Source organism: Zingiber officinale, chromosome 3A (assembly GCF_018446385.1).
Source record: "Zingiber officinale cultivar Zhangliang chromosome 3A, Zo_v1.1, whole genome shotgun sequence".
NCBI lineage: Eukaryota > Viridiplantae > Streptophyta > Magnoliopsida > Zingiberales > Zingiberaceae > Zingiber > Zingiber officinale.
The window spans coordinates 25,085,116-25,096,202 of NC_055990.1; positions in this window are offsets into that span (position 1 = coordinate 25,085,116).

Consider the following 11,087-nt stretch of genomic DNA (forward strand, 5'->3'; position numbering starts at 1 on the left):
CATATTTAATGAAATAAATCAATTAGGGTTTCTACTTTTTACTTCTAAATTGGGAATCAGGGCAAAACCTAATGGTAGCCCCTCCAACCTGATCTGATGGCATCCCGAATTCAATGAGCCATGTTTAGATGCAATTCTGTAACTAGTTCACCCCTCCATTTCCTTCCACCATTTTTTTCCCTCGGAACAAGAGTTCCACTTATTTCCAAGTTTTTTCTCCTCCATCCTTTTTGATTTTTTTATCTTATCAAATTTGATCGATTGATATGTTATGCAATACAATTTATACTGTGATGGTATATTTTGCAATGATATCTCTCAACACACCCCTTTTTTCAAAAATAAAAAAAAAAAAACAAGAAACTTGGCTAAAACTTTGATACTGCGCATGGTACAGATGATGTATTATATTGTCTCTCCTCCCACCATTTCGTCTGGGTAAGAGTCTCACTTGACCCCGTGCGTCATCCGAGATGACATGGGGCGGAAGTTGCTACAAGAAGATCGTCGGGTCGAAACTCAGTGGCAACGGGGGAATAAATCCCCTATCCCTGTATCCCACCCGGTCCGTCCCATGTTAACTTGGGTGCTGCGATTTACCTTTCTCATAATGACCGTGGGTCCAATCGATGGGGACCCTGGGGGTGAGGATTTCATCTTTTTACTGTATGAGTAAGAGTCTCACTCAAAGAGCTTATGATTGTCCTGCTGCAATGGGTAAGAGTCTCACTCTCCTAGTTTTTCTGCCTAATCTTTTTAATTATTCATCTTATGAATCTGATTGATTTATTAACGGAATTTGTACAGATAGGACAGTAAATAGCAATAATATCTCCCCCAGTTTTTCAAGGAAACTGACTAAAATGTTGTTATTATACATATGAGAATGAGATCGATAACTAGGAGTTTCATTTTACCTTACAATATAACTAGCGGATCCGAAGCCGCGATGAGGCTCATGGCGTCCTTCCTGAAATCCGCACACTTCTATTTGTTTGCAACTGATTTGTGATTCTCTGTAAAGGAGACCTCTGTCTTAAAGGAACCATTGGAGGTTTTAGAAACTTTGCAGCAGCATTCTTGATTTTCCTGTCAACATTTAATTGATTTTTCAGTTCTCTTATTACATGAATAGAACCAAAAAAAAAAAACACCATGGAAAAAACAGTTGCTTCATTTAGAAGGAAAACTAGAAGTGATGTATACTCTAATGAAACAAATAGTCTTAAAATTAATAATGACCTTTTATTGGTAATTTCTACTTCTTTGCTCACCTTCTACTTGTACATTTGAAATATTCTATTTCAAGGAGATTACTTTAAGAGAAGCTAAATATAGTAATAGATTATGAATAAAAGAATTTTTTTTCTGAAATATAAAAAATATATTATTTAATTTATACTGCCTTGGTTAGGAGGTAACGCGCGGTATAAACATTTTGTTCCCCAAAGTCATGTGCAACTTGGAATTACTAAGTTTATGTGTTTTTACTGGCTTGGCTGAAAAATTGAGCCAATGATTTTTGATGATAAATTTAATCAATTAGAAAATACCACATGGTGCACCTTCAATAGACTAAAGATGTGTTTAGTTGGAAGTTATTCTTAATAATTAATAAAAAAATTATTTGATTTAGATAATCGATGATTCTCAAATAATAATCTATGTCTAATACGTTAATAAAAGATACATGCAATCAGGAATTAAAAAAACTCATAAAAGGAAAAATTTTCTTGATTTTGAAATTAACAAAATTGTTTGACAAAAAATATTCTCCAATATTTATACTTTGGAATAAAAATACATCTAAAATTTTTATAACTAAGATTTTATTTTAAATTATAAAAACTAAATAAAAAATATGTGATATTTTATTTTAAAAATAAATTTATATTTTTAATATATATATATATATATAAAGTTAAAAAAAAGGAACAAACATAAAATTAAAATAATAATATTTAATTTTGTAATGAAGGATAATACAGTAAAATATTAAACTAGGTTATATATTAAAATCTTTAAATAAATAAATTTTTATTATATTATCTAAATTAAATCAAACAATTTATTTTTTATAATCTAATAATCACATAACTAAAATTATACATGATAACTAAATCAAACACACTCTAAATGTTATCATATTTTTTAGTAAGAGCAATAATTTGTGAAAATAATTTTAACTTGTATAGGAATTGAAATTCCTTTTACTACCTTATTTTGCAAGGTTCTGAAAGCACTCTCCCAAGATACGTATTTCAGATGCATCAATTGCAAGTTTTCATTCAACCTGATTATTTCTTTTGCATGCTGAAGGAGCTTATTAACCTGTACAATAGCTCATATTAAGCATCAGGTAGTTCTGGAAGATACAAAATTTACATATATATTGCCAAATAAAACAAAAAAAATTTAAAATTAGCAACAGTAGCCCAACATGCAGTTGGAACGGATGATACCATTTGTTTAAGCTTAAACTCTCTCTAAATCTCTGTTTACGAACTAAATTTACTTAAGTCCATATGAGTGGACTTAACCTTTATAAGATGGATTTACATTTGATTAACATACAACTAATTATTATTAAGAAATTAAATTCTAATTAAGTAATCTAATGCTTTAGCATGAAGGGAGGTTATTAGATGTGGATTCAATGCGTAAATCTATTAACCTGGTTTATTAATATTGATGGATTGTTAATGAGAGATGAGCTTTATGATGGATAATCTCTATAAGTTGGGTCGGATATATAAAGGAAGAGATGAGATTCATTTTAAGACGTGTTGATCATGCTCTCTTCCTTTTGTTTATTCTCCTTCATTTAGAAGGACCTTTGATTGTCGACTCAATCCTGTGGAAGACTTCCACTACATTTATAGGATTTTCAGCAACAAGGAAGAAGCAATAGTCTTTTGCAATGGATTCAGGTCAGCTCTTCACTAACTATTGTTTCAATTTTTAATATTTCTTTAAATATTGATGATAACTAGATTCTATTGTAGATACATCCTTTAATTTATTATTGATGTATCACAATCTTAACAATTGATATCAGAGCTAAGGATTAGCTTATTGTCAATTTTCATAGCATAAGGATTATTTTTCAATGATTTGACACATATATATCAATTTTTGCATTTTATTCCATATACATGAGCGAAATTGATGTGTATTCAATGAATGTAGCATGGATAGGTTAGGATTTGACTATGAATTGAGTTTTTTACATTATCCACGAAGAACACGAATGCAAAGTGATTTAAAGATTTTTTTTAGCTGAAAAATCACTTTCAGAAAATTAGGTTTTCTGATATCAATCGATTGGAGAAGGTCTCCAATTGATTTGTAATCGCAGGTTCGCGAACAGAGGGTTTCTGAGTCGATTAGGCTAATTGATTGATGTTTACCAATCGAATAGCATAAGGGCCAATCGATTGGGATGCCCAAGATTATGAATAGAGGATTTCTAAATCAATTGATGTTTACCAATCGATTAGCATAAGAGTCAATCGATTAGGATGCCCAAGATCATGTGGCAAAAGACGATTCGCTCGCCCCCAGCGCCCCCGCCAACCCGTCCCTAGGCCAACACGGAGGAGGTAAATCACGGGTGGCTACTAGCCATTAGTGCAAATGACCAAGATATAGGGGAGGTTATGCTCGGTCACGCCGAGTTTCGACCCCAAGACCTCATGCGGCAACACCCCATGTCTTAACCATCGCACCGCCCCGAGCGGACAGGATGCCCAAGATCATGAACAGAGGTTTCTTGAATCAATTGGGTTGATTTATTGGTGTTTATCAATCGATTAGTATAAGGATTAATCAATTTGGATGCCTAAAATCGCACAAAGGATTTCTGAATCGATCGGTGGATTGATTGATTTTCATCAATCGATTGACATGAGGAGTCAATTGATTACGATTCCTTGGATTATCCACAGAGGGTTCTAAATCGATTGACGGATCAATTGACATTCGCTAATTGATTACAATAATCAATTAGGGTAAATGAACTTGTGAACAGTGTGACTTTTAGAATCAATCAGGGAATCGATTGTTATGTACTAACATAATGTCAATGATGGGTATAATCGATTAACGTGTATATCAATGATTCCCACATATTATTAATCGATTAAGGGTATCAATCAATTGGTATCTTATACCACCAATCAATTGATAATTGAATTTGGCTCAGTTTTCAACCATTTTTTCCTGTATTTTCTTTGCTCTTGCTGCTTAATTGAACTTATACTATTACCAAAGTGAGAACAATCGGGGAGACTAGGACTATTAGCATAGAGGGATGTATGTTCATGCTAAGGGAGCTTGGCCCAAAAGAAAGTTATTCTTATGCAAGATATATGTTTAAAGAAGCTTACAAATTAAGTTAAACTTCTAAGTTATGTGCATAGTGTGTCGGCCCAAAGGAAGAGACACTTTGTGGATGATTAGAAGTATTATGAGTGATAGTTAAAAACATAAGCTAACTAAGGAAGCTCATAAATAAAGTATCATGCGCATATATGTTGGCCCAAAGGAAGGCAAGTTATGTGGCAGATGAAAATAATTATGAGTTGTTTGGAGAAAATCAATAGCAAGTTACAATTTAGTCCAAACACTTGATGTAATGTTACACTAGCTATCTCTATTAATGCCCATATAGTAGTATCGTTGGGTCTGCGGACCTAACAACTAGCAGAAAGACTTGGTGGACTAAGGTAGAGTCAAGCAAATTTACATGGTAAGTAAGGTAAGTCACTGGAGGAGAGTATTCTAGTGAGAACGAGTCTCAATTAGGGACTTTAGGCACAAGTCCAATTTAAAATCCTAAATTAAGACTATGACTAGATCCTAGTATCGGGAAGACAAAGTCTAATTAATACTGCTATTTTATAATTGTACTAACTTTATTTTTGTAGGTTAGATATTTTCTTGTTGAACTAACATGTTTTGCAAGAGCAAAAAAGACAAAAAAAAAAAAAAAACCTTGGGTGAATAATGCTCAAGACGCCTCTTGTGCTGCTGGAGGCGCCTCGGAAGCAGTGGTTGAAGGCCCCGCACAGAAGGGCGTGGAGGCGCCTTCCATACGAAGAAAGGTACCTTAAAGCTTAGCACTGAAGGCGCGTCAGAGAGCTTTGATGGCACCTTCAGTCGGATAAGGTAGAAGGCTTTGTTGACAATAAGAAGCCGAATCTGCGAGGATATACTTTGGGGTTGAAGGCGCCTCCAATACTCTATAAAGGAGAGGTTCGACCACTCTTCAATATACAACTTATATCTGAGCTCAAACAATTCTTCTGCTATTTCGACTGCACTGCTGCTTTGGTACGACACTACGAACTGACTCCAAGCCTTGACTTCCATATACTATGAGTCAGTATATTTTAATTTAATCTGTAATTTTTTATTGTTTATTGTTGAATAGAGGAACTGTAGGGTTGTTACACTTCCTCCGATCATTTGTATTCAGATTACTCTTCCGACAATTCTTGAAGAGAACTTAGTGGATTACCCATCAATAGGTTTGAGGGGCTTGGATCTTGGAGAGGAGCCGTTGAAGGCTCCGAACTAAGTAAACCGATTGTATTCATTCATGTTTTTTTATTTTAAGTCTATTTTATTTTATTCCACTGCGTACTTAATCTTTAATTTTGAAAAATAATATAGTTTTTTTAACACGTGATTCACCCCCCCCCCCCCCCCCCCCCAACATGTACATAACGGTCCTACACTGTCAACTGGCAAAAATCCATGTGGGGTATTTGGTAGGAAGACCTGGTGGGTTAAGAGATCGAGGTTAAGTAAGTCTGTAAAGGGTAAGTGAGGTAAGCAACTTGAGGAGAGATCTAGTAAGGACGTGTTCCCAATTGAGGGAATAGTAGGTGTCAATCCAACCTAGTATTTTAACGAAACTCAAAGTCAGGACTGGACAGTCTTGTGACTGTCAAAATATTTATTTTTTTTCATATTATGCTTGTTGTGCTAACTCTGTGGTGCCAGAAAATGAAATATGGAAAAAAAAAGGGCTTATAAGCACTCGGGTAGGGTCCAAGCGCTCGGAGGTTTGGGTGCCCTAAGTGGGTCCAGACGTCTAGATTGGCCAAATCCCAACCATTCGTGTAGATGAGTTGACACACTTAGATTGACCAGCACACGTCAGCGTTCAAATGCCCGGGGATGGTTTAGGTGCCTAGGAGTGGATAGAGGCTACGGGATAGAGTTTCGCCTATGTGCAGCTACGTTAGCGATCCAGGGGCCCAGAGGTGGATAATCCAGTGATGAGGCAAGATCGGATAGGCCTCAGTCCAGATGCTTGGGGGTGGTCCATGTGCTTGAAAATGCCTATAAAAGGAGCTTTAAACTGCAACTTCAGCAATCAATATCAATTTCTATAAGTTGTTTACGCGCTTTCATGATTGTTCGGCTACTCCAAGTTCGTTCTACTGCTATCCTATAACGTTGCTTCACCTGACAGCTATAGACGAATCAACTCTAACACCTGAGCTCACAACTTCTTCATCGTTGTGTTGGTAGTGTTTATTTTAAGTCATTTACATTATTGCTTAAAGGAAGTGTAGGGTGTTCATGTTCCTCATACTCTGTATTTGATTAAAATTTAGTAGATTACCTATTAGAAAGGTTCAAAGGATCTGAGTTTTGAAGTAGGAGTCATCGAAGGCTCCAAACTAAGTAAAATTGTCTGTGTTATGTTTTTATTTGTTCGTATTTTCTTTCCGCTGTGCGCTCATTTTTTTAAAGTTTGAAAAAACTAATTTTTAACCCCCCCCTAACTGCTAGCTAAAGTAAAAGAAAGATGTTCGGATTGTGCATTTATCTACTGAAGTTCGAGGGAGATTTTACGATATGGAAAAAGAGAATGGAGGTATTCTTTAAATTAATTTTGAAATTTTATTAACCATTAAATATGGTTTTATAGCACCTAGTGATCAGCATGAAAAGGAAAAGGAAGAGCATCTCTGGAGCAAAAAGGAGCAGGCTAGCTTCGTGACCAACGGAAAAATAGAATTTCGTCTGCTAATCGAGTTACCACCTCAAGCACTCAACCCATCGACAGTTACAACTCGTCAAAAGAACTATGGGAGAAATATCTGGAGCTTCATGAAGGAACATTGGAGGCCAAGCTAATAAGACGGGATATTCTCCAAAATCAGCTAATAAACCTCCGAATGGAAAAAGGAGAAATGGTGACTCAACAACACACTCTGTAATCGAAATTCTTTTCTGTTTTTAAGTGTTCGTGCTTCACGAAAATAGGTACATATGTATAAAAACTTATTTGAGAGGTAAAGACTCTCAAACCGAATATCAAACCATACAGCATAGTTAGGAGTTTGTCCTCTATAGTTGAGGTAAACTCCTTGCTCATCACTTAATTCACTTACATAATCATCCTCACTACATCATGCATCACATGGGCACAATCCACTCATTGTGATGTATCATATCACATGCATAAAGCAAAGTCAAACTAACCTCCAATTACACACACACACACATCACACAAATACCTTTATATGTTCTACAATTGGTGAACAGTAGGTGTAGAAATAAAACACGAACAACATCAAAACGTGAAGAGCAAGTGTTACTCAAGCATGAAGAACCATGGACAACAATTGGATAGCAATTGGAGCATCTAATAACACGGACAATAGGTGAAGCATCAAGACACGGACAGTGAGCACCATGCTCACCTTGGATAGCACGGACAATACTCATCAAAACCGAACAACACTTGCAAAGCATCCCGCCATAGATCGTCGCCCCACTTTTAGCAAGTGGTCAGCTATCAACAGATTTGTCATGTCTTTACCGCGAGCCGTTTGTTGCGGACTAGATAGATCTTTATGGTTGATCTATGAATCCTCTTGGGCTTTTTGGCAAAGCTCCAGCCATCAACAGATTTAGCGATGTCCTTACTGCGAGCCGTTTGCTGCGGACTAGATAAATCATTATGGTGGATCTATTCACCCTCTTAAACTTTTTGGCAAAGCCCCAGCCATCAATGGATTTGGCGTTGTCTTTACCACAAGTTGTTTGTTGCGGACTAAATAGATCAATTATAGTGGACCTATTCACCATGATGGTTGAGGTAAACTCCACAATCAAGCCCTCTCTCATACTACTAGTAAACATCATACGGGCACATGACACCTAATGTGGTGAACATCATATCTCTCTTGCATGCAATCTACAAGCCATAAATCACCTTACACGTTCATTGGTCCTCACTTGAATTTTGCATGCACATTCACACCAAGAACCCATTTGCACGTACAAAATCAGACACCATTAAGCTTACCATAGTCACCCTTTGATGCAAGCAAAAGCCAACATGGACACCTTGGATAGTAAGAAAACGACGAGCTTCAAATAGCTACATCAACATTGTCAACAACAACTTCCTTCCATGAGCAGTCAAGACAGAGGTTTCCAACACCAACCAACAGAGGACTTCAATCCACGAGTGATGACGACTATAAGGGTTTCATGTCCACAAGCCGATGGGCATATATTTGGACCTTCCAAAATATCTAATCCACATCCGTCACAATGTCTTGATATCGACATCTATTGCTAGTTTTCCACACATAATAGATTGAGCTAGAGATGCCTAGATGTCGGGCCTTCATCTTCCTGCTACCACCCTTGTAATGCCTACCAAAAATCTGATGCAACCCCTCAAAGGATTTGAAATTGTGCTTGATTTCCAACCATCGCTTCACCTTGCACCAAAGTTCACAAGCCACCGGGCATTCAAAGAAGACATGTTGATTGGATTCCTCTTGTTGCCGACACATGACACAATCTTTGCTTGGTTCATACTCAATTTGATCCTTGGTCCTCAACCTCCCATGAGCTAGCATCCATAGTGTGAAGCGATGCTTCGACATGATTTCCGACTTCCACACCATAGATTTCCATGCACCTTCCGACCCTCTTGGCATGAAGAAATTATATGCATTTGTAATCCTTTTTCCATTTCCAATAAACCAATCTATCATCCTCATATTTGCCTCCCCCACGCCACCTGAAGCATCTAGTATCTTGCTTCGGATCTCCGATAGTCTCTTGATTAAAGGTGAGTCTGAGTTCTTCTTTTGCCATGCCCAAAAATCTGCACCTTTGATATAATGTTAGCGCACCCACTTAAACCAAAGTGAATCCGTATTTGCTTGAATATTCCATAATAATTTGCACAATAATGATTCATTCCATGCTTGGAGGTCCCTAAGGTCATAACCCCCATCATGTTTAGGCAAATAAATCTTCGACCATGAAATGGGTGGATACTTTGAGGAGCACACAAATGTTCGGCATAAAGCATTTATTTTGTCAATCACACCACTAGGAGTAGGGAGCATGGAAAGTCAAAAGCATTCCATACCTTGAAGAACCGTCCCCACTAGTTCCAAGCGCCCGACATAGGATAAAGTGCGTTGAGGCCATGAGTTGATCTTCCTTGCAATAGCTTCAAGAAGTGGCCCATAATTCGTAATCATTAGCTTCTCCGCCATCAAAGGGATGCCCAAAAATCTAAGGAAATTTTCCTTCTTGAAAACCCAAAAGTTACAATAACCGGTTCTTCAAGCTTGTGTCCACACCCTCCATGTAAACTTGTGTCTTTTGTGGATTTGCTATAAGACCTGAGATCCCTCCAAATTGATCCAAGCAATCCACTAGGTGTTGGGTAAATGTCTCACCGCTCTACAAAATAGCATTAAGTCATCGGTATATACAAGATGTGTAATATTAACCTCCTTACACATAGGATGAAAATGAAATAAAGACATCATGGAGGTTTCCTTTAACTTCCTTGAGAGAACCTCTATGCACAAGCCAAATAGAAGGGGAGAGAGTGGATTTCCTTGCCTTAACCCTCTTTTCCCACTGAAAAATTCATATATTCCGCCATTCAATGATATAGAATATAATACCGTGGAGATGCATAATTTGATCCAATCGTAAAATCATTAGGTAAACCCAAAACCAATGAGACCAGTCACGAGAAAGTCCCAATCAATCATATCAAAAGCCTTCTTCAAATCAAGCTTGACCATGCATCTAGGGGAGATCCTTTTGCGAGCATACTTCCGAAGCAATTCTTGAGTTAAGTATATATTGTCCCCTATAGAACGCCCCTGAATAAACGTCACTTGAGCTGGGTCCAATAAGAAGTTCAATACCTTTGATAATCGGGTAGCAAGTACCTTCAATATTATCTTATAGAAGACATTATAACAAGATATCAGCCTATAGTCTGAAACCCCAATAGCATGATCTCCCTTTGGCACTAGTAATATCAAAGAATGGTTCCATTGTTTGAGGAACTTGCTATATTGAAAGAATTCTTGCACTGCTATCACAAAATCCTTACCAATAATATCCTATGAAGAAGTGAAGAATTTTGAGCTATACCTATCTAGGCTCGGGGCCTTTCCACATCTAATATCATGTAGGGCAAATTTAATCTTTTCTACCTCAACTAACTTGCACAAATTCTCAGATTGACCCCTTGTGAGTTTCCGCCCCATGAGTGAGTTGCTGTCTCATTTGGCACACACCTCCTTTTGACCAAGTAATGGAAATAATCAATAAACTCTTCTGCAACTTCACCTAAGCTTGTGGTTTGTTCCCCATCCCTTTTCTTGAGCATAATGATAACATTTCTCTTGTTGTTTTTCTTTACCACATCATGAAAGAACTTTGTGCACTTTTTCGAACTCCTCAAGTAAACGTTCTTTGCCCTTTGTTGATAAAATTACCTTTCTGCCTCCATAAGTAGGGTAGTTTTCTTCCTCACATGACTGTACTCTGAGGGAATTGAACCACCATCAAGAATACCCTTTTGTATCTCCGTAAGCTCATCTTTTGCTCTCCTGGTTTTCGTCGAAATGTGACCAAAATGGTTTTTGTTTAACTGTAACGACCACCCTTTTTACTACTACTACTACTCTCTAAGAGTGACCGTTACTTATCTACTAACTCAACTTAACCGGTTTATTAAAAATCTCTAGGAAAACCCTACCGAAAAATTTCGGCAGAATCTCCCCTGT